This window comes from Rhipicephalus sanguineus, chromosome 1 (assembly GCF_013339695.2).
Source record: "Rhipicephalus sanguineus isolate Rsan-2018 chromosome 1, BIME_Rsan_1.4, whole genome shotgun sequence".
NCBI lineage: Eukaryota > Metazoa > Arthropoda > Arachnida > Ixodida > Ixodidae > Rhipicephalus > Rhipicephalus sanguineus.
In genome coordinates this window covers 325,766,360-325,792,182 of record NC_051176.1, presented here as the reverse complement: position 1 = coordinate 325,792,182, position 25,823 = coordinate 325,766,360, and the positions used below count along the sequence as shown (strand labels likewise).

At 46.8% G+C, this 25,823-nt stretch overlaps 1 protein-coding gene across 1 annotated transcript in view; it reads right to left on the bottom strand.

The window, feature by feature from the left end:
* The window catches only part of LOC119383896 (peptide transporter family 1), a 658,636-nt gene that overhangs the window by 278,846 nt on the left and 353,967 nt on the right, over positions 1 to 25,823 (bottom strand). The gene's annotated exons all lie outside the window — the stretch shown is intronic.

Below are 25,823 nucleotides of genomic sequence, written 5' to 3'. Positions count from 1 at the left end.
GACCTTGCATAAGGACACAGAATTGACATAGTATTGAAATGGCACGCTAGATGTTTTGCGAGTGATAGAAATGAATTTTTTGTCTTCGAGGTATTCAGAGAAAGGTTATTACCGTCGCACCATTCGGAAAAAGAGCGCAAATCTGACTGCAGCAAGCGATAGTTGTTAACTGAATGAATTTCCTTAAAAATCTTGATGTCATCGTATACAAGAGGAAAGAAGAATTACGAATGGCAAAAGAAACATCATTAACGTAAATTAAAAATAGGAGCGGGCCTAATACCGACCCTTGAGGGACCCCACTAGTCACTTTATACAAAGAAGACGTTTGGCCATAATAATAATAATAATAATAATAATAATAATAATAATAATAATAATAATAATAATAATAATAATAATAATAATAATAATAATAATAATAAAACATATTGGGGTTTAACGTCCCAAAACCGCGGTATGATTATGAGGGACGCCGTCGTGGAGGGCTCCAGAATTATTGACCACCTGAGGTTCTTTAACGTGCACCTAAACCTAAGATTTATTCCAGTATTTTTAAATATGGTTCGTCGGCGCCCTGATTCCGTAGCGCCTGCGTAACTGCTGATACTCGACCGAATCAAAAGCCTTCTCTTAATCCATGAAGGCTATATATTGCCACGCCCACTTCTTATTTTATTTTGATGTTTTTGGGTTTGACCAGCAAAGATGGTTATCAACGCTCGAGGCTGTGTGCGAAGCAGTGTTCGAGAAGCTTCTCGATTGTAGTAGATCGTTTTGTTAAGATTTCGCGCCGCACGCGAATGTTCCAGCATTATCGAGCGATAACGCCGCCACCAGTGATATCGTTGGAAAGTTCGACAGCGCCTGTATAAAAGCCGACGCACTTGACCGCTTGTCAGTTGATCGACGGTCGACGCTCTGTTCGCCGCTATCAGTTTATTGCTGTAGCTGGAGTTTCGTTTTCCCGGCCACAAGTTCGGCCTAATAAAGAGCTTCATCTCGGACGTGCTGACTGCTGCCTTCGTCGACGTCACGACCACGTGACATCTGGTGGAGGTGCTGTTCCTTCATTATCCGGACGCCTTCGTCAAGCCGTGAACCCAGCCCCCAGCGCGGAGAAGACATCGACGCCAACCACGACCAGCGAGCTAGCCGTAGGCAACAAGGCCTAGCACCGGAGTACGGGTCGCTACCCGACAACACTCGGAACAGACAGGCCAGGACCACGACTGCGGCAACGATGACAGGCGCTGTGCCGCTCGCACCAATCCTTCTACGGACGCCCAAGGAGCCACCAACCTTCCGCGGATCGTCATTCGAAGACCCGGAAAGCTGGCTGGAAGCCTACGACCGAGTCGCCGTTTTCAATGCCTGGACCAGCGAAGACAAGCTACGGCATGTCTACTTCGCCTTGCAAGAAGCCGCTCGCACCTGGTTCGAAAACCAAGAGCGAACCCTGACAACGTGGGACACATTTCGCACCAGGTTCCTCTCTACCTTCACGAGCGTCATCCGCAAGGAGAGGGCCGAAGCGCTGCTTGAAACCCGTTCGCAGCTGCCAAACGAAAACGTGGTGCTCTTCACAGAAGAGATGACCAGACTCTTCCGCCACGCCGACCCCGAAATGCCGGAAGACAAGAAAGTTCGCTTCCTCATGCGAGGAGTAAAGCAGGAGCTGTTCGCGGGTCTGATGCGGAACCCACCGAGTACTGTCCAGGAATTTATCTCCGAAGCGACGACGATTGAAAAGACGCTGGAGATGCGCACCCGACAATTCAATCGCCGCTCGACGCCAGCTTACGCAGAAGTTCAATCATTCTGCTCCGACGACCTCCGTGAAACATTTCGAGTGATCGTGCGGGAGGAACTGCGAAAGCTTTTACGCCAGCCGCCGCATCAAGTGGATTCAATCGCCGACGCTGTCCGCGAGGAAGTCCGGCAATCGCTTGGAATTCCCGAAGCACCGCAAGCTCAGCCGGAAGCCATGAGCTATGCTGCTGCAGCCCGACGCAACGCCCCCCTCCTCGCCCGCGTCACGACGCCGCGCCGCCGCAGCAGTTCCGCCGCCAGGCACCGCCGCCACCACCACCGACGCCATACCGCCCGCCGACAGGACAACAATGCGCCCCCCGAAAGACCGACGTTTGGCGTACCCCTGACAACCGCCCGCTCTGCTACCACTGCGGGGAGGCCGGCCACACGTACCGCCGCTGCCAGTACCGTCAGATGGGGCTACGCGGATTCGCCGTCAACGCGCCGCGCCCTTAGCCAGGCGAACGGCCTCGCGACATCGACGACTACCTCACCGGAACACAGTGGCAAGAACGACGACCTTCCCGCTCGCCGTCGCCCGGCCGTTACATGTCACCGCACCGCTGTCAGTCCACTGGCCCAAACCGGGGCCGATCGCCTAGCCCGTATCCGGAAAACTAAGGGCAGCAACCGATGGAGGTGCGGTTGCTGAACGACGAAATGCTGAAGATCCTCCTCGTCGACGACGACGCCGCGACGAAGTTCCGAGCCCCCGCTGCACGCCGAACGACGTCCTGAAGACGAAACTTTGCGACCGGAAGCAGACCTGACGACGCAACGCGGAAGCAGCGGTGCAAACCGACGTAACCGTGACCCGACGCCGCGACGTAACCGCAACGCAAGACGGCGGACTAGCGACCTCGACGTTCTGATCGACGGCGACAACGTCACCGCTCTCGTCGATACTGGAGCCGACTATTCCGTCATCAGTGGGCCGTTCGCAGCACAGTTGAAGAAAGTTAGGACTGCTTGGGAAGGCCCCGAGATCCGGACCGCTGGAGGCCATCTGATAACGCCGATTGGTGTCTGCACGGCGCGAGTCACTATCAATAACCGTACTTATCCTGCGAGCTTTGTAATCCTACAAAACTGCTCCAGGGATGTGATACTTGGAATGGACTTCCTAAGTGACCACGGCGCCGTCATACACCTGAGGTCTGAGTCGATAACACTGACCTCAGACAAAGCGCTCCCGCCTCACGCGATGCCAGGCAACCATGCATTGAATGTGATAGAAGAGCAGGTGACCATTGCGCCGCGCTGCAGCGTAATTATTTCCGTCGGCACCGAAAAACCTGCGAACCTTGAAGGCGTCATCGAGGGCGATCAGCAGCTACTCCTGAACCGTCAAATTTGCTTCGCACGAGGTATAGCCGAGCTGCGCGACGGTAAAGCAAAGGTAGTGCTGACAAACTTCAGCCACGAATATAGGCACGTCAACTTTGGTACGACGGTTGCCTACATCGACGAATGTGTAGCCGCCAGCGATGCTTTCGCCTTCTTCGATGCTGCCGAACCTGCTTCGACGAATAGAGGTCCCGAACCGGATTTTGACGTCAACCCGAGCCTTCCGAAGGCCAAGCAAGACCAGCTCAAAAGCCTGCTTCTGCAATACAAGGACTGTTTCTCGTCGTCATCGCGGGTCCAACAAACGCCCCTTGCGAAGCACCGCATTATAACAGAAGAAAATTCTCGACCACTCCGTCAGAGCCCCTACAGAGTTCCTACTCGAGAGCGCGACGCGATAAAGAAACAAGTCGACGAGATGCTACGCGACAACATCATCCAGCCGTTCAAGAGTCCGTGGGCGTCACCCGTGGTGTTAGTGAAGAAGAACTAGTAATCATAATTGTAGCGCAAAAAAAACCAGACGTAGACACAAGTAAGGAACACATACACAGGACGGGCGCTAGACATCAACTGATTTATTACTACAGACAACATAAAAAGCCAAAAAACTGTCGGACATGAGCGCATGCGCACCATCACACTCCGAGGTGCTTCCTTATACCTGCATCACCACGTTTTACCACCTTACATGCGCAAGATTTCCTTTCAGATAGTCAAGCTCTTTACGAGACAAGGCTATCGACGCAACACTGACACATTTTCTTTCATTCTCACTTATAGCAAACGCTTGTATAATTTCTCGCGTTGCCTGGTCCTTGCCTTTCTTAAGCACACGTGTAGTGGTGAGTTCTGGAGCACAACCACACCGGCGGCAATGGTCCGCCAAATGTCCCCCCGCTGTCTGCGCATCAACTGCCGCACGGTGCTCTCGCAATCTGTCATTAAGACAGCGCCCGGTTTGACCTATGTAGCATCTGTCACAAGTAAGGGGTATCTTGTACACGACACCCATCTCGCAAGGTACGAACGGTGTCGCGTGCTTTTTGGAGCACGCACTTCTTTCTTTGCGACCATTCACCACAGGGCACATACGGGCCAGCTTCTCTGGAGCAGAGAAAACCACCGACACACCGCATTTTGCTGCCACCTTCTTTAGCCGATGGGAGAAGCGGTGAATGTATGGCAAGGCTACAGGCCACGCACTTGGCTTGCCAGAGGACCTGTATCGAGCCCGCCCTTCAGTCTTCGCCTCATTTAGGAGGACTTCTGCCACAGAACTGATGAGTTCCTTGGAAAAACCCGCCCTCTCGAGGCGTTCTACTTGGCGCTGCAAACTTTGTCCAAGAAGGTGGTCACATGACTTTGCGAGGGCCGCCCTAAGGCAGCTGACAGCAATTCCCCTTTTTATTAGTCTCGAATGGGCCGAATCACACCTGGGCATTTCCTTTTTTGAACGTGGTTTGTAGCTCCAGCACATGTGCTTCTCAGGCATCTTTTCAAAACACACATGGAGGAATTGGATACTCCCCCCTTCCGGCATTTCATGCGTAAACTTGAGGCCTTTTGCACATGCACTAAACACATTAAGAATACTTTGTTCACATTTTTCTCGTGCAATAGGTTCTACCCCCCTTATCACCACCAGGTAATCGTCAACATATCTAAAAATCACTGCTCTGGGAGCCTGGTCAATGTGCGCAGCAATGCGTCTGTCACAATCGGCTAAAAACAATGTACTTAAAATCGGAGCTATGCTCGATCCAATACAAACACCCTCCCTCTGTATAAAAAGCCGGTCATTAAAAGAGACATATGTGTTCGCAAGATAAAAAGATAGTAATTCTAAAAAACTCTCAGTCGATAGCCCGAGGAGCTGTGAAAGCTCAAAGGGTCCGACTCCTCGATGGCATCTCTTACCACCCTGAGAATTTCTTGCTGAGGAATAGAATAAAAAAGATCCTCGGCATCGACGGAAAAAGCAAAAACTTCCTCCGAAGGACTTTCTAATTTCCGGAAAAATTATATCACTTCATCAGAATTCTTTACCAAAAAGGGATCTGTGACCTTCAGACCAGACATATTTCGCTGGAGGTACTTCGAAATCTCAGCCTGCCACGTGCCCTTCTCTGTGATTATTGCGCAAAAGGGAACACCATCTTTATGAGTTTTTGCCGTGAAAAAAATCTCAAGTGACCCTTTCTTAGCCGCAAGTACACTCTTTCGTAAGCGACACAAATTCAACTTTTCGCATAGTGCTAGCGCCTGTCTCTTAGCTTTAGCTGAAACAACTATTGCAGCTTTGTAGTTCTTTGTGATCGCTTCTTGTGCTTTTTTACCGTACATTGACATAGATGTAACAACGAACGCTCCCTCTTTATCGCTTATCAACAGCGCAAGATTACTTTCTCGCAAATAATCAACACACCTACGCACCGGAAGCCGCTTTCTGTTCTTGCCTTCAGGCCTAGAAATGAAGGCGAAGACTGAAGGGCGGGCTCGATCCAGGTCCTCTGGCAAGCCAAGTGCGTGGCCTGTAGCCTTGCCATACATTCACAGCTTCTCCCATCGGCTAAAGAAGGTGGCAGCAAAATGCGGTGTGTCGGTGGTTTTCTCTGCTCCAGAGAAGCTGGCCCGTATGTGCCCTGTGGTGAATGGTCGCAAAGAAAAAAGTGCGTGCTCCAAAAAGCACGCGACACCGTTCGTACCTTGCGAGATGGGTATCATGTACAAGATACCCCTTACTTGTGGCAGATGCTACATAGGTCAAACCGGGCGCTGTCTTAATGACAGATGCGAGAGCACCGTGCGGCAGTTGATGCGCAGGCAGCGGGGGGACATTTGGCGGACCATTGCCGCCGGTGTGGTTGTGCTCGAGAACTCACCACTACACGTGTGCTTAAGAAAGGCAAGGACCAGGCAACGCGAGAAATTATAGAAGCGTTTGCTATAAGTGAGAATGAAAGAAAATGTGTGAGTGTTGCGTCGATAGCCTTGTCTCGTAAAGAGCTTGACTATCTGAAAGGAAATCTTGCGCATGTAAGGTGGTAAAACGTGGTGATGCAGGTATAAGGAAGCACCTCGGAGTGTGATGGTGCGCATGCGCTCATGCCCGACGGTTTTTTTGGCTTTTTATGTTGTCTGTAGTAATAAATCAGTTGATGTCTAGCGCCCGTCCTGTGTATGTGTTCCTTAGTTGTGTCTACGTCTGGTTTTTTTGCGCTACAATTATGATTACTAGTGATTCAAACGAACTAGCTCGCATCACCGCCTTGACTGTGAAGAAGGACGGGACACTGCGCTTCTGCGTTGATTATCGGCGCCTGAACAAAATCACGAAGAAGGACGTGTAGCCCCTCCCACGAATAGACGACACCCTGGATCGACTTCACAACGCGACGTACTTTTCGTCGATGGACCTCAAGACCGGCTACTGGCAAATCGAAGTCGACGAGAGAGACCGAGAAAAGACTGCCTTTATAATACCCGACGGTCTGTGTGACTTCAAGGTCATGCCTTTTGGTCTTTGCTCGGCACCTGCGACGTTCCAGCGTGTCATGGACACCGTACTGGCCAGATTGAAGTGGCAGACGTGCCTTGTGTATTTGGACGACGTCGTCGTGTTTTCCTCGACCTTCGACGAGCATCTCCGGCGGCTTGAGGCAGTACTTCAAGCAATCAAGGCCTCTGGACTGACCCTGAAGCCAGAAAAGTGCCGATTCGCGTACGACGAGCTCTTGTTTCTGAGTCATGTGATCAGCAAGTCTGGAGTGCGCCCAGACCCGCGGAAAACAGCTGCCATCGCCGACTTCGCGCCACCCACCGACAAGAAGGCCGTGCGCCGATTTCTCGGCTTATGCGCCTATTACAGACGCTTCGTCAAAAACTTTTCACGTATCGCCGAACCACTGACGCTTCTCACGAAGAATAACGTGGAATTCAGGTGGGAAACGGCGCAAGTGCAAGCCTTTCAAGAACTTAAACGACGCCTGCAGACGCCACCCATACTTGCGCATTTCGACGATTGCGCCGATACGGAAATACACACCGACGCAAGCAGCGTAGGACTCGGTGCCGTCCTTGTGCAAAAGACTGACGGGCTTGAAAGGGTTATCAGTTATGCTAGCCGGTCTCTATCCAAGGCAGAAGCAAACTATTCCACAACAGAAAAGGAATGCCTTGCCATCCTCTGGGCTACGTCAAAGTTTCGGCCCTACCTCTATGGCAGGCCCTTCAAAGTTGTCAGTGACCATCACGCCTTATGTTGGCTAGCTAACTTGAAGGACCCTTCAGGTCGTCTCGCACGATGGAGTCTGAGGCTTCAAGAATTCGATATTACCGTCGTGTACAAGTCCGGACGAAAACACTCTGACGCCGACTGCCTGTCTCGTGCCCCTGTCAACGCGCCGCCGCAAGACGACGACGATGACTGCTTCCCCGGAACTATAAGTGCCGACGACTTCGCCGAAAGGCAACGGGCCGACGCGGAACTGGGGGGCCTTATTGAGTACCTCGAGTGCAAGACCGCCATTGTTCCGAAGGTGTTCAAGCGAGGACTGCCGTCGTTTTTCTTACGGAACGGAGTTCTCCTGAAGAAGAACTTCTCGCCCCTTCGAACCGACTACCTTCTCGTCGTGCCCTAATCATTGCGACCAGAAGTCCTCCAGGCCCTACACGACGACCCGACGGCTGGACACCTCGGTGTTTCCCGCACGCTCGCCAGAATACAGGAAAAATACTACTGGCCACGCCTTGCTGCCGACGTCGCCCACTACGTTAAGACTTGCCGAGATTGCCAGCGACGGAAGACACCGCCGACTAGGCCAGCGGGACTTCTGCAGCCAATCGAACCACCTCACCGGCCGTTCCAGCAAATCGGGATGGACCTACTGGGGCCGTTCCCGACGTCGACTTCCGGCAACAAGTGGATCGTCGTAGCAACTGACTACCTCACCCGCTACGCCGAGACAAAGGCCTTGCCCAAAGGCAGTACCGCCGAGGTAGCCAAGTTCTTCGTGGAGAACATCGTCTTGCGTCATGGCGCCCCAGAGGTCCTCATCACAGACAGAGGTACCGCCTTTACTGCTGACTTAACTCAGGCGATCTTCAAATACAGCGAGACGAGCCACCGCCGCACCACCGCCTACCACCCAACGACCAATGGCATCACCGAACGTCTAAATAAGACCATCGCCGACATGCTGGCCATGTACGTCGACGTTGAGCCGTCCAAGAAACAACGCAGATGACGCCCGTCCAAGAAACAACGCAGATGACGCCCGTCCAAGAAACAACGCAGATGACGCCGTACAAGTTGGTCTACGGAAGGAGCCCGGCGACGACGCTCGACGCCATGCTGCCGAACGTCACCGACGAAGAAAACCTTGACGCCGCCGCTTACTTCAAACGTGCCGAAGAAGCTCGACAGCTCGCCCGCCTGCGCATCAAGACCCAGCAGTACACCGACAGCCGTCGCTACAATCTTCGACGACGCTTCGTGGAATACCAGCCCGGCGACCGTGTTTGGGTCTGGACGCCGATACGCCGACGTGGGCTTAGCGAAAAACGACGTCGGCGATACTTCGGGCCATACAAGGTTCTTCGACGTCTCGGCGCTCTTGACTACGAGGTCATCCCGGACGGCATTACGAACTCCCAGCGACACCGCACACGACCTGAAGTCGTTCATGTCGTGCGCCTTAAGCCGTTTTTTGCGCGTTAGCGAACGTGGCGACTCTACTTTTTCCTTTGTTATTGTAATTTATTTATGTATGCACTTGTTTTTTTTCTCTTTGTTCTTTCACAAACATCGGGACGATGCTTTTTCAGAGGGGGGCAATGCCACGCCCACTTCTTATTTTATTTTTATGTTTTTGGGTTTTACCAGCAAAGACGGTTATCAACGCTCGAGGCTGTCTGCGAAGCAGTGTTCGAGAAGCTTCTCGATTGTAGTAGATCGTTTTGTTAAGATTTCGCGCCGCACGCGAATGTTCCAGCATTATCGAGCGATAACGCCGCCACCAGTGATATCGTTGGAAAGTTCGACAGCGCCTGTATAAAAGCCGACGCACTTGACCGCTTGTCAGTTGATCGACGGTCGACGCTCTGTTCGCCGCTATCAGTTTATTGCTGTAGCTGGAGTTTCGTTTTCCCGGCCACAAGTTCGACCTAATAAAGAGCTTCATCTCGGACGTGCTTACTGCTGCCTCCGTCGACGTCACGACCACGTGACAATATGGGGGTTGTTTATATTTCGCGCATTTCTCTATCGCCTGATTAACAGTGTCAATGTGGTCCATTGTCGAGTAGCCTGTACTGAATCCTGCTTGGTCCTTTGGTTGACTGAATTCTGATGTTGTCCTAATTGCATTAGCTGCTATCTTTGTAAATGGTTTGTAGACGACAGCAAGCTGATCGGTCTGCAATTTTTCATGTCCCTGACGTCCCCTTTCTTATGGTTAAGATGATCTTAGTATTATTCCAAGATTCTGGTACCCTCACCGTTAAGAGACATTTCGTATACAGGGTGGCCAGTTTTTATAACACAGTCTGTCCACTATTTCAACAGATCTGATGTTACATGATCCTCACCACGGGCTTTGCCTCTTTTTGCCTCCATGGGTTTCTTTATTTCCCCTGTCGTTACCGGTGGGATGTCCGATTTCTCTGGGCTACTACTACTTCTCACATTATCTTGCTGGTTGCCCCGACTACTGTACAGATCTCCGTAAAACTCCTCAGCTATTTAAGCTATCCTACCCATAGTGTTAGTGCCTTTGTCTTCCTTGTTCCTTAGTGCATACATCTGGTTTTTTTCCTGTACCCAGTTTCCTCTTCACCGCTTTGAGGCTTCGTCCGTTCTAAAGATGAACATGGGACGAAGTTAGTCACGTGCGAGCCGGGCCGTGTCCCCTGCCCCTACAGCGTTAATTAAATAAAACAATACAATTCGGCTTCCTAGATGAATTTCAGGAGCGGTCTGTGATAAGTGAAGTGCGTGTTTTGGTGAAGTGCGCGAGTGCAACTAGTGTGTCATTTGAAAAGTGCGCGAGTGCACCGGCGCAAGAAAGACGACGACGACGACCGAATGTGTGGACGCGCGCTTTCGCGGTGTATTCGGCGAAGAAGACGATGGGCAGACGAGGCGCGTGAATTTCCAACCAATGAGAGACCCCCACGCTGATTTGGAAGAAGCCCGATGGAAGAACGGGGCAGACGTGGCCGGGACGCGACGGAGGCAAGCAGGCGACCAGGGCGCGGGGGTGGCGGCTGAGTTCCTGAGGCAAGGCCACTGCGGGCTCCCACCTGGCCGTGTACCCGAGCATCAACCATAGTCTGGCGTTGGCCAGGCTGCTCGTCGTCTGGCGTTGGCCAGGCTTCTCATCGTCTGGCGCTGGCCAGGCTCATCCCGTCCCCGGTTCCACGTCCCAACGTCGGAGGAACGCTGAAAGGGCGCCTACCTTGGTACCTTGGTTCTCCCGACGCCACCTTCGACCGAGCGACGCCTGGACTTCAGGTCTACATTGACTGCGTCTTGCCGCTTCAACCCTTGCCGTCTCCACGAGTGCTGCTACTGAATGGTGACAGTCGCTTTTCGTCTCGCATACGCTGAACTTGTGCACACTTAGCATGTCGCGACTGTTTGGTTAGTTCAGTTAATTTCTCCTCTCATTTGCATGCTTTGTTTGTTTTTTCTCCTATTTCTTTGTTTTTATCTAGTTTATTAAAATATATTCAGTTGGTTTTTTTTTGTGCGCAAACGGTCTCGTGTTCCCCTCTCTCGATGTCGGTTTTGACATCGGCTTACATTCACACGAACCTGCACGAGAGCATATTGGTTATTGGTTGAATCGCCTCGTGACACGGTCTATGTTATTCGCGGATCCATTTGGAATCAACGTCCATCGACACTGTCGACCAGCTGAAGGTGAGGTTGTGATATTCAAAGAGTACTCGAGAGAGTATAGTCGGCGTTTACTAAAATAAAGTATACATTGAAGTATTACTGAAATCAAGTATAGATAGACCGCGTCGCTCGCACCATATATGCATCAAACGATAAGTCCTTACCACCCTTCGTTGATACTAACTGCAGTTGCATTTTAGACACGCTGGTTGTCTTTCGCGTGTTGGCAAGCCGGTGAATGTATGCCGCAGATATGTATAGTCGTGAGCAAAATGACCTGCAACTCTCAAATTACCTTTTAAATAGGCCATAGCGGCTAAACGAAGCGAGCAAGCGCAATAGTGTTCACGACACCAAATGCTCAAACGGAAATGTGTCTATGGTGATTCAGTACGTCCCAGTGCATTACAAGTATTCGTACACTAAACATTAATTCGCTGTTCGGCTCATACTGATGACAGAAGAACGTCTTGACGGCATCGGCATCCGGTAACACACATGCCGTTTAAGTGCTACTTCCGATATACATACACACGCTCGGCAATACCTACACTGACTGCGTTATTCCTTTCACATTTCATGTGTAGAGATACATGCAGATGCGTTCGGATATGTGAATTGTTTTACGATGTAACAATACTCAACCTGTTCATCCGCTGCTCGAACGGCTGGCTCGCTCGATGTACACACTTTTCCCATAGTGCTTCCCACTCCCGCGGGGCGTTCTGGGATTGCTTCAAAAAAGGTTTACGAGTATGAATCTCCCAGTACATTCACCCTCTCTCATTAGGCTATCATCTGATGCTTTGCAATCATATCCCTCAATTAATTTTTACTGTATATCTGCACTTAATTATTATTTGCCTGTAACTACCCATTCAATTATTCACTCCTTTGAATTGCAGAAGGGTCTCTTGAAGGCTTAAACTTTAGCGCAAAACGAGCACAGCGGACAAAGAAACGACGAGGACAAGCGCTTGTCCTCGTCGTTTCTTTGCCCGCTGTGCTCGCCTTACACTAAAGTTTTAGCATTATGGAATACCAACTAGACCGCTCCCACACCTTGTCTCTTGAAGGGCCAGGACAAGCGCTTGTCCTCGTCGTTTCTTTGCCCGCTGTGCTCGCCTTACACTAAAGTTTTAGCATTATGGAATACCAACTAGACCGCTCCCACACCTTGTCTCTTGAAGGGCCAGTTGGTATACCTGTTACTGCGTTGAAAACAGCTCGAAAACGGGACGAATGGTAACAAACAACGCAAGCGCTGTTCTTATGTTTTCTTAGCATTCGGGCCGCTTTCGCGCTGTTTTCAACGCAGTAACATGTAGCAAACGGCCCTTCAACACAGCCTTCTGCAATTGGTTTCTCTTGCATCAGGTTCTTTCGCACCCAGTGTTTTGCATAACTCATCAATGCGAAGCATTTCTTAGCGAACATTTGACACTTTGATCATTCTTATCGATCCTTATAGTCTACTATGTGAATGTAAACTGAAATGGACATTCACAATTTAGTAAGGGTCCAAAATATGAGGATTTTGCTTAAAAAAGCAGGCCAAGACATTGATAGGCAGCATCTATCTATCTATCTATCTATCTATCTATCTATCTAGCCGCCTACGTCTGGGTGCTCTGGTGCTCTCTTGATCGCCTCCTTAACTTGCTCTAGACCAAAACTGACAGTGGAGGGTAATGAATATGACTGTCGGGTCTTGACGTGAATAACGTGAAAATCCTGTCGCGTACGTCGTCAAACACTTTCCTCCAGACACGTGTGGCACATACCCGTGTACCCCGGGCCGCGGTGTACGGGTACGCACCACAGGTGATAGACAGTTTATATCTACCCAGGAACGGCGAGAACAGACATTGGTAATTTAAATGCGATAGCGTTAAGAGAAACCGACATCGGCATAGTTGACCTGACAAATGAAAAGGATAAAGAGTAGGATCTCAGCAGGAATCGAACCCAATCGCTGATGGGAAACTTTGTGCCAAATTTCAAGTTTTGTTAAACAATCGAACCCAAGCACGATTCTGCGTGGCAGTCAGGAATTCTACCACATAGCCACGCCAGGGCTACAAACTGGTTTGGAAAAACCGACTATGCAAGCGTAATGTCGGTGCAACGTGCATTATGGTTGTGGTGCTGGCTATCTAATTTTACAAGAAAGCAATAAACACTACATATGTATTCCTACGATACATGCGTCATATCAGATTAATGTATGGGGTTCCAGGCTTCCAGTGTTGGCTCCACTTTTATAGCAGTCTAATAAACCTTGAATTTGTATTCCTATGATTCAGCAAGCTATATTGAAGCATTTCTCGACCCCGGAGGAACACATTAAGGAAAGTTACGTATGATATTCACATGATTGCAGCATAAAGTGCACTTTGTTTCGATAACACTGACGTATGTGCTCTAGCGTGAGGGCTGACGTTACATCGCACCATAAGTTACCCTTTAAACGCCAGTATTGTCGACGTGCCTGGTAAGCCCACGAGGTGCACACAGCTACTGCACTTACAAAAGCACATCGATCCACCTCGTAACGCTTGGCTCAAAGCCATAAAATGCAGCATAAAAGTACTCGATGACTGCTTCGCATGAAACAGATTCCCACAACGCGTGAGATCTGCCGAATTTTTTTCCTTAGCCTTCATGTAGTTTTCATGCTGTTTTCAACGCAGTACTCCTTTAAATCGTGACCTCGCGTAAATGTTTCTTGTGGCACATATCAGTGTGAAATGACATCTATATTAATCGAATAATTATAATTGATTACGAATTAATGATATTTATCGCTGCTAATAATTAACAATATTCTATTATTTCCCGCCATCGTACTATAACTGCATAGATTGATATACTAGCTATCTGCTTTAACTATGTCCTACACTGGCAGCTTTCATCACTACATTTAAAATATGTTCAATTAATCGTCGCCATTCGTTAGTAATCCACTTCATGCCAAGTGCTAATGTAGATCAACATTATAGTAAGTCATTCTTAATGTGAATTCTGGGCTAACCTAATTTTAAAAATTCGCGCAGCTTGCACTGAGTCGCGCAAAGCTGGCCTAGAGGGGAGATGGTCGACACTTGCCTGGTCCTGTCTTCACCAGCCAAGTGTCGACACGTGCGTCCACACGCCGATGCACGAAGTGTTCACGGGATCACATTGTGAATCATGAGTATAGACTAGGTGTTGATAGGCTTCGATTGGGTATCGCTTGGAAATCACAACACCAAGTAGGTCACAACTCCAGTAAATCACAACACCAAATTAATCACATGTACCAATCACAAGTAAATCACAACACCAAATGAATCTGCTTAAGCAGATCAATTAGAATAATTAGCTTAATAGCATTGTAACGGAAAAACAGCGCGAGAAGACAGGGACGCAAGGGGCACACACATGGCACACACACAACGCACGTGTTTGTACCTCTCCCCTGCCTGCAGTCATGTGCTGTTCTTTCCTTACAATGCTACTAAACCAACGAGCCCTACGACAAGCAATAGCTTAATAGGTCTTAGTGGCACATTGGAGACTTGGTTTCGATTAGCTTGCATCCCAAGTCAGACTAGCCTTAATTATAAAGTAATTAGCTTAATTAGCGTAACTCGCACACTCGAGGCTCGGCCTCGACCCGCTTGCATTCGAAGTCAATGTAAGCCTAATGAACAAATTAGCATAATTAACCCTAATTACCTCAGTATTATTTCTTCCTAATTAGCATTTGCTCGGCAGATCTTGCCGAGCGCGGCATGACTATGCAACAAGAATCTCAACTCGGCTTAATTATGGCTAATTAGCCTTTGAGTTAATTATGCCTCGCTAATTAGGCTTTTCCCTGCTCAACTATGCTTAATTAGGATTGGCTATGACTCACTTGGCTTAACTAGGCACAGTTATGCTGAACACGCCGGCATGATGATTATTTGTCTACATCGCGAGTCAGACAAAGGGTGGGCATAACAGCTCTGCTGTAAAAATAAATATTATAATTGTGCTGCAGAACCCTTAATTGCCAATTAGCAACACATTTTAAATGTATTCGCCTCTCTCTCTATGCTTTCATTTGATACATTACAATGATATCGTCCTATTAATTTATTGACCATCTACCCGCACTTGATAATTGCCTACAACGATCACTAATAAACTATAAAAGATGTTTCTCTTGCATAAAATTTCATTTGTCACCTTTAATCACTCGGTTCCATAGATTTTCTCCCAGAATCATCCCTGACTACTAACCATTGATCACTACCACTAAAGATAATTGCGTGTTATTATTTATCTCTGATCGTAATTTCATACACTGAATACCGTATACATTTCATGTACGCATGCTTCTATACTGAAAGCCTTCTATTATGAGCTTAAAATTGGTGATTTCATCGTTACAAGTGATGACTTATATCGTCAGGGTGGAAATGCGCATAATTTTGCTGAGTAAACCTCAGTCAGTGCTGGGCAGTATCGAAGATACATGTATCTTAAATACTCTATGAGTATCTTGTATCTGTATCGCGATACGTCTCGAAAGACGAGTATCTGTATCTGTATTTCCGATGCATTTGATAATGCATCGTGTATTTTAAGATACAAGACATTTCTATCGCAACACAAGCGCGCGAAACAATAATCGCTGAAGGAAAAGTGAAATTCGGCCTAGTTGGAACAAGTTCATCCTTCACTTAGTCGCGCAAAACACACAGGGACTAGAAGAGACTTACGAGGACAGGCGTGATCTAACAACTGATTTATTTGCGAACTGTTTTTGGTCGAATTGTTTTCGGTCAGCATTGTCAAAATCTTGTTCTCACAGAGCTCATGACGCGTTTCATGAACAGGTTTCTCGACTGCAGGATGCAGGATACCCGGTGTCGGTGTTGCAAGCTAATGGCAGCAGACTCGTAAGAAAGCTAAAACCGAAAAACGAGCAGTCGTTGGAAAAGGGAAGGCAGGCTGTTTCTAGCTCCAACGTAGTAGTGATTCCGTATGTGCACGGGCTGTCTCATACAATAAAAAAGTAGCAGGAAAGTACGATGTTAAGGTGGTGTTCTGGGCCAAGAACAAAATCGGAGGTGTATGTGACATGGTTAGTCAAAAATGTGAAAAACTGAACAGTGCACAAGACAGAGGGCACGGCAAATATCTGGCGAACAGTATGAATGAACGGCTATCATTGCTTTTCCAGATTGTGCCGTGGTTTTGGATTGCGGCGACAACAGCACGGAGCACTCATGGAATGTACGACAAAATCCTGCTTCATCAGCACGACGACGCGTTGATGGTTCCATTATCCTGCTACCAGAGGGCGTCGACAGTGACGTCATCGGCTGGAAGACTACAAAGGGAGCGGCAAGACATCGACCACGCCAGAGGGCACGGCAAATACCTGGCGCGCGTATGAATGAACGGCTATCATTGCTTTTCCAGGTTAGTTCTGGGAGTCATACTGCTTTCTACCGCAGCAACGATAGATTTTTGTTGGTTTTACCGTGCCCTCGGCGATGTTGTTCTATACTGATTGATGTTGGTCTACGGTGATATTATTGTTGACATCGGGAGACGTTGACGTGAATCCCGGGCCGCCCATAGAACAGTGGTTGCAGACTATTTTGGACAACTAGGCTAAATCAGACGGCAGGCTGAATGTTATTACAGAGGAAATCTCGGCCCTGAACAGCAAAACAGACCGACTATCTGATATCCTTGAAGTAGTCCAGGAAATGAAAGCTAAAATTGATTATCTCGAAAAGACGGTAACGTGCCAGGCTGAGCGATTGATAGATTTAGAAAATAGGAGCAGAAGAAATAATCTTCTAGTTTTTAGTGTTGAAGAGCAGCATAAAGAATCTGAGGCCGATTTGAGGAAAGTTGTTGTGAATGAAGTATTTGGAAAGCGTCTGGGCATTGAAGTAAAGTCGATAGAAAGAATCCAACGAATCGGGAGAAAAGACGCAGCAAGATGCCGACCCATAATAATGAAATTTTATGACAGCCGGGAAAAGTAAAGTGTGCTGCATAATTGCAAAAAGTTGAAAGGAAGTTCTATCAGCATCAGCAATGATTATGCGCAGGAAACTGTCGCAGTTCGCAAAAAATTGTGGGAGAGTGTCGCTGCGGACAGAGCAAATGGCAAAAAGACAACTCTGCTCGGTGACAAGATTAAAATAGACGAGCAACTTTACGCGTGGGACACAGTGCAAAATGAGCGTTGTCCGTATCAGTACCGCCCATACAAAGGCCATGGAAGCACAAGTTCTAAACCCGGCTCATTGAGGCATTCGACAAGGAATAAGCCACATCAAGCATAGCCACGCTTGATTCTTTTCAATGCTCGTAGTATTGTAAATAAAATCACTGACCTGGAATACATGTTGCTGTCGGAGAGTCCCCATGTCGTGTTATTAATGGAAACTTGGTTAAGCCCCTGCATTACCAGTGATTGTATTACACCTCCAGGGTATAGCATGTTCAGATGGGACAGAGATGCACGCGGTGGAGTCGTTGCTATTATTGTAAAGGATTGTTGTCGGGCCATAATGGTGGACATCAATTTGTCTGAGTCAGTGTGGTGTAAAATAACTTTTGGAAACATTGCGTACCTCATTGGTGTAGTGTACAGGCCACCAGCGACTCCACCTGAATTTTTAGATGAGCTTAATGAATTTCTTTACACTCATGCAAACAGTACCACTCGACTAATATTGGCTGGTGACTTCAACTTGGGACACATTGATTGGGAGGCTTTGTCTAGTCAACATACTGAGATAATGAGTGCAAATAAGCTATTAGAGATTTAATTTAACAATTTAAGACAGATTGTTAATGATTACACAAGGGTAACACCCGAATCACGATCATTATTAGATTTGGTCTTTTTGTCCAGCAGGATTGAAGATTATAGCCTCTCAATTCAGGAAGGCATATCCGATCATAAGATGATTTCGGTGAACATACTGCCACTGTGGAGCAAGCATTCTGATGACTTAGGGTCTAAAGAACGATTGTTGGTCAAAGATTACGAGCGAGCGGATGATACTTCGATCTTAGATTACTTAGAACAATCATTTAATGAATTTGAAATTGCCTCCCACTCAGAGACAGTCGAGGAATTGTGGGAGCTATTTAAATGCATCATTGCTACTTGCACGGACAGATTTGTACCAAATCGTTATAAAGAAAGAAACAGCAAAATCCATGGATAACTCGCGATATTGTTCACATGAAACGCAGAATAAAAAGACTACGCAGGCAGCCAAAGAAGTCAACTGAACTATCACAGGCGCGCAGTAGACTAAAAACCGCATTATCAGAAGCAAAAAGAAAGTTCTTCAATGAGACGCTGGGAAACTTCCTTAAAAGCTCGCCCACCAAATTCTGGCGTTTTTTGGGAGCAAAGAAATCAAAAATAGACCAGATAAGTATAAAAGATGCTCCTGTGACAGATGCACAACAGATAGCAGATGGTTTCAACGAGTTTTTCCATTCAGTTTTTAATAGAGATGCACAAAGTTCCGTCGCAGACGAGATAAACTATTCCTGCGCATGCCCTATGGAGCCTCTTTCGTTTCATCAGAAGGGCGTGTTTGAACAACTGTTGAACTTAGATCCAAAGAAAGCCTGTGGCCCCGACGGAATACCAACGGTATTTTTAAAGCGATACGCCGAGTGGGTGTCTTTCTATCTGGTAATTATTTTTGAACAATCTTTACGTAACCATTCCGTTCCACGAGATTGGCGTTGCGCTGCTGTTATACCCGTGTTTAAAAGTGGAAATCGTATGCATCCAAACAACTATCGCCCTGTATCCTTAACCTCTGTATGCTGCAAGATCATGGAGCACGCAATCGCTAAACACATTATTCATTTTCTGCAAACAAATAAGCTGCTTTGCGCCACTCAGCATGGCTTCAGAAGGGGCCTATCCACGGTTACACAACTTATCGAAACGGTTCACGACTTTTCGCGGGCTTTGGATGAACACCAACAAACTAATGTAATTTGCATCGATCTTAAAAAAGCGTTTGACAAAGTTTCACATGGTAAGCTGCTTTATAAGCTGCGTCAAATTGGTATCAGTAATGATGTTTTAAAATGGATTGAAGCTTATCTAACAGGGCGGAGACAAGTAGTGCGTGTTAATAATTCTGTGTCAAGCTTTTTGGATGTACTTTCTGGGGCTCGGTGCTAGGCCCTTTATTGTTTTTGGTTTATATCAATGATGTAGCCGCAGTTGTTCAGCCGCCTGTGGTCCTGAGACTGTTTGCAGACGACTGCTTAATTTATGCTCCAGTTATCTGTGAAAACGATCAGGAAAAAATTGAAGTGTCTTGAAGTGTCTTGAAGATCTCCATACCTGGTGTGAAAAATAAGATATGGAAATTAACTACGCCAAAACCACTTTTGCGCATATTACCCGAAAGAACAACGTTCTTGATTTCCAGTATCGTATGGGAAGTGCAATTTTGACAAATGTTTCTAGTTTTCAATATCTAGGCGTTGTGATATCAAATGACCTAAACTGGCGCAGCAACGTTGAAAATGTGTGTTCTTCCTCGTACAAAAAGCTGTGTTTTCTTCGAGTAAAACTACGAAACGCAACCAAAGACGTCAAACTGATGGCATATAAAACTTTTATTCGGCCTGTTTTGGAGTATGCTGCCGTAGTTTGGAGTCCCCACCAAAAAGGCCTAATAAATGAGCTGGAAAGAATCCAAAGACTTGCAGCCAGGTTCATATGTTCAAGATACAAGAAAACAGACTCAGTTACCGAGATGCTAAACTCATGTAAATTGGAACTGCTTGACATTAGGCGAAAGAGGAACAAAATAAAATTATTATTTCAGATTCTCCAGTGTCAAATAAATATTGATAAAGGTATGTACATACGGGAACCTGGTAGAATTAGGAGAGGAATAAACCATAGTGCAGCCATTAGAACATGTCACCCGCACAAACGTCTTTCGATATTCGTTTTTCCCCAATGCTATCGAAAACTGGAATGCGCTACCTGCACATATTGCTGAGTGCACGGATGCAAGGGCTTTTGAACATTTGCTTGACAACTATATGTTACCTAAAAAGCGTTGGATGGTGTGTTGATGTTTGCTTTCTCTTTCTTTTTGTCATGCCAATGTTGATGATTTTTTTGTTATTGTTGACAGCTGACATTACTTGAGTGTTTTTATATACCAATTATTACTTTTATGTACTCCCTCCCTGTAATGGCCCACAAATGTGGGTTAACAGTATGCTCAAATAAATAAATAAATAATAGATAAATTTGTAGTATTAAACACACGCACCAGTTTCTTGACTGTGCCATCAATGTAGTATACAACATTCCGTTGTCATGTGGTCATGTGTACTTAGGGCAGACTGGTAGGTGTATTAACACTAGACTAAGAGAACACATGCCCAGTCTGAAAGGTCGCCCTAGCACACATTTAGCGCTGCATTGTAGCGAGTGTGCATGCGCACCTTGGTTCGAAAGTACCACTATTGAATACAGGCATCGAAATAAAACTTGTAGGGAGATAGCGGAGGCCTATCACATTGAAAGGCACAAAGATAAGTGTGTTAGCCACCCCTCAGTTTCTATGCTGGCAAAAGAGTTGTTGCTGATGTCAGAACGTTAAGGCGTGTGATCATGTGATGCTGTGTGCGCTTGTCATATTTTTAACCTGATCCAGCAGAACAGCGGGCTGTTAAATATTTGTGTATTCTGAAAAATAAATCAGTTAGATCGCGTCTGTCCTCGTGAGTCTCTTCTAGTCCCTGTGTGTTTTGCGCGAGTAAGTGAAGGATGAATAATCGCTGGCCAAGCTCCGCTTCTCAAGCTGGTACTGGTGCCACTAAGCCATCTGAATAAATCTGAGGGCAGTGACGCAATTTTATTTTTCCGCCAGTGTCCTCCAGTGAGGGCAGAAGATGAGGAAGACAAGCGCGCGGACGTCTACGCCCAACCCACGTAGCTTTTGTTTTCTCGGTTTCTTTTCTTTTTACTTGTGCCAGTGCCAGGACACTTGCTCTTAGCCACTGTCCTGCGCAGCGTATTCCAATGCGTGTGGCGTCTATCGCGCACGCAAATTCTTACGTTGCTACAGTGTCGTTATTGAATATTATCTTGCGTCTTGTGTCTTGCGTCTTGCTCCGTAACGAAATGTGATGCCTGCGAGAATGGGGTTGCTTTGCGTCTCGTGGATTTTACATATCAGCGATTTAAAGGATCTAGTGGATGTAAGTTTAACTTGCATGCAATGAGTTAACTTGTACGCAAATAAGATTCTAACAACTTTAGCACCACTGGTACTGATGCTAGATCTAATAGAGCAAGCGTTTATCTAACAGAAAATATCTTGGCGTGCGTTTTTTTCACTTCCTGCTACATTTATTCAAATAATTTATGAAATCATAATTTCATTATTAGCACAAGTGCTCTCTTAGCTGTCATTTTGCATCCCATTACCTATGTCTCTGTACTGTTTTTTCCGGTCTGGTCACTGCAGTATGTCTTTTGTAACGCGCTCCCAAAAGAAGATCTCTGCTTTATTCTTCTGACTGTCTGCTTTATTTCTACTACTGCTTACACATTTACACGTTGCCAAGGCGATCTTGAAAACAAATATATAATTATGTGGGCGTTCCTTCAGTATAGAGTGCAAAACATTCTGCTTACCGCTTAGGAAAATAGGGAAATTGAGTTTGCATTGTAATAATGGAAATCATTAGGAGCCATCTTAAAGAATTTAGGAAGGGGATTCGAGAAACGTTGTTTTGCTGAATGCTCCGTTTTACTCATTAGCGTCCCATCGAGCCGTTTCAGGCAATTTTTCATAGGCAATGAATTTTCTATTGTCTCAACAGGTAAGTTGACGATACTTCATGCTCATAGCTATTAAGGGCGCCGTCTGTATTGTATTTCTGTACTCATTCAATGTGAATGTTTGATACAGAAGCACCTCTCTACATTTGTTTTCCTGTTTTAGGCCTTCTAAAATATTTTTCGTATTACTAATCGCCACGTAATGGGAGCTTTAAGCGGCAATAGCGCGAATAGCGGCGGTGTCCAGCGACGCTTAGTGCGACTATACAATACGACTGAGACGTCCCTGTAATGCACATGTTCTCTCGTTGAAGAAGAATTGCTAAAAGATTGCACGTTATTGAGTATATCAACAAAGAATCCTTTACGCCAGCAGATAAGTAGAATATGAAAATTCATTGCAGTTTTACGTCGTCTACGTATACACCAGTGGTCTCAAACTCAGCTTATAGCCAGCGGGCCGCAGTCGCGAAATTTAGTTCCAAAGGCCGGGACAGTGAAGATGGTGGAGAGAGCTTGAACAAAATGACGTCATTTGAAAGGATAGGTCATTTCTGAATGGGATTTGGAGTCAGGATTCGGGAAACATCGATACCGATGTACACAACGAGTGAAATCTGGACGCGGATTCTGAAATATAGTTCCACGGTTATGTTTAAGCACATTGTGACCACATGTTCCTCACGAAAGGAATGGTTGAGACCAGTCATGCCTGTGTAGCTCACCAACATACTTATTTAGAAAATAAAAACAAATGGGACGAAGACGGTCGTGCGTGCGCGCCAGGCCGCTAGCGAAAGGTCTCAAACCCCTAGTATACACCATGGGCCCGCCCCCTCAAAAAAAATGACGCTACCAGCGTTGTTACTGCTGTACACCTGTCCGGATATACGGTATTGTGCAAACTGTCTTTTACGGAAAAGCTAAAGTCCCCACTGGTATTTGCGCCGTCTTGCGAAGGCTTCTTATTGAAGTTATTGTGATTATATGGCAACCCGCTAGTTGGTCGGCAAGCTGAGCAGCGACTCCCACCAACTGCAGAAATGACAAGCAAGAACCGCTGTCAGCGAAGTGTATAAAGAGTTGCCCTGTGAAGAAGCTAAAACAAATTCCAATAAGTTGTTTTGGAAGGAAACTTATGTACTTTGAACAAGAAGTGCAAAACTTTTGAGATACTAGCAGACATTTCATTCAAGTGAAACAATTTAGGTCACAGATAAGAAATTTTCAAGCAGACATTTTCGTGCATAGGCGTTCGCTGCTACATTATATGGATCTATAATAACAAATTTGAGAATGTATCGAAGTATCTTAAGATACAATTGCCAAGTATCGTATCGCATACAATTATTGCGGCAGTATCTTGTATCTCTATATCCAATACTTCTTGTCTGAGTTTCTTGTATCGTAGCGCAATACAATTTCAAAGTATCTTTGCCCAGCCCTGCATAGATTTAATTGAAGTAGAGACACTAGGCCAACCCTAAGAAAAAGAAGAGTGAAGGCAATATATATATTTTTTCTTTCGAGCCTGATAGCACACTTGTCACCGCCCCGTTATAAACGGGACGCTCATATAGCATCCATCCGTCCCATCCATGAAAAAAAGGAAGGAAAATGGGCTCTCCGCCGTGGCAACATGCGATGGCGAAGAGCCTGTCGATGCTGTAACTAATACATTCTTTTCAGGGGCGCCGCTGCTTCCACAGTCTCCTCTGAAACGTTTCAAATGTGCATGACGCTCTCTCGCTTCCCCCCGCTCCTCAACAAAAAAAAAAGCGCGGCCCAGAGAGCCTTTTTACTCCCTCGCCACTGTCCAGAAAAGAGGTGCCTCTCTCCCTCATGGAAACGTATGACCAGAGTCCTTATAACGTATAACAACTTACAGTAGAGCGGTTAGGTGCTAAGCCACGCTGCCGCAACGGATGCGGGAAATAATGGTTCGGTTTTTGAACCGACTCTTTCTCTCCCTCTCTAAAAGCAGTAGAAGACCATTCGTTTGCGCAGTAACTTCTCGGGAAAGTTCTTCAGTGGGCCTGAACACGAGCAGTGTTGGGTCGCGTGGAACAGCCCCGACCATGTGCACGTGCATAGTAATTAGCGATTTCTCCACTGTCACCAGCTTTGGTTGGACTGTAAATGTAATGCGGGTGTCGCGCATGGTCCGTTTGATATTTGTGTCGCTATGATTGCGAAGCTACCCAGAAAGCTCATTTCCACTACTATCATTGCACAAAGCCCCTTTTCCGTGCCTTGCAGTGAGTCAAAAATGGTGATTTTATGCGCATGAACGACGGAACGGCTTTGCCTTTTTGCCAGCTAAAACCTATGAGCCTCATTGCATCTCTAAACAGATATATGGGGCGCCGCTTTCTTTTTCTTTGTTACATAGCTGTTTGAAATCTTCAAGAATATGAATGGTGATTAGGATGACATCGGCCATGTTGTGGTGCAAGCGTGGCGTGCAGGCAGAGAGCGGAAGATAAGGTCAAGGAACGCGACATACATACTTGGAGGGCATGCACTGCTCAGATTTAACGAAGCGTATATGAGGCAATTTTTTCAGCTATAAAACGAGTCCTCCCAGCACCGCAGCGAAGAGTACAAGTCGTAACACAGATGCGAATGGGGCCCTTTGGGAGTATTGAAAAATAAAATGTGTAAGGGCTCTTTCTCGGCGAAACCCAATACCGAAAACTAGCTCATCTTCGAAGAGGTGTCTATGGCGGCCGATGTCGCCGATAGTGAGACGGTAAATGAGCTACTTCGCACGCTCTGGTCAGTGAAGGGTGCCTATAAAATAAGATATCACATGATTTACAAGAGCAAAAAGATTATTTCCCAAATTTAGTTTTCTTAGAGGTTGTTAGTTCGTATAGCGCAAATTGTGCACGTGTGGTCTAACTATTTCGCGCAGTCCAAGCTTTATTCCTGCTAGCTCTCTGCTAGATCAGTCGCCGTGCACTGCAACAAGCTAATGGCACTCACATCAATGATTTTACAGGATACAATGATCATTCGCAAACCAGGTGTGTTACCGTTATGCGAGTGTAATTATTACGCTCGCAAATACATCTTTCATCTAGAAGACAACGTACTGAAAATCACGTGCTTCCAAACTTCATTAGGCGCCGGCACGCGTGATGCTTGTTTTGCTGCACGCGGCTGGGAACGCTAGAGCTCACGTAGCCATCCGCACTTTTCGCTGCAGTCGGGGAAATATGGCTGGCTAACTGACGACTTGCAAAGTAGTTACTGCGCATATGCGAGCAAGTTTGTTTTCCACACAAAAGCCTCAACCACAGACTTGCAGACGAATAATTTTTTTTCACATTCGCCACTAATCTCTGCCTTTCTTTCGTTTTCCCCTTTCCCTTGGTGGAAGAGGAAACTTACAATGAGGCGTGCCAAATGGGGTGTTTCACAGGCAGGAGTTGACCTGACGAAGCAGTGCTTTACTTTTCCCAATGGCTAACGCGAAGCAGGCCAGCGATCACAGTATGTTGTCTTTCTCTTCTCTCTTGCTTGAGCCCCGTGTCCACTACCCCTTCTACACTGCTCGAGCCCCGTGTCCACTGCCTTCATTACACGTGACATTCCTGAAATACGTTATGAGAAGCCTTGGTGGTGATCCTGCAGCTTCGTTGGAATGTGGATGGGTGAGCACGCTTAGAGCGAGAATAGCAGTCAGGGAAGGATAAGTTTTACAGGTGTTTGAAAAGTGGGCGCCAGTGCAACACCCTCTACGACGAAGTTACTTTCTCACCACACTACGACGGAGTTGTTTTGTCGGCGCTTTCGGGAAACGCTGACGTGGAAATGTGCCTGTTGTAGGTGGAAATCGAACCTACGTCCACTAGCTAAACAGTGCGACGCATAAGCCGCTAAGGTCTACCATACAAA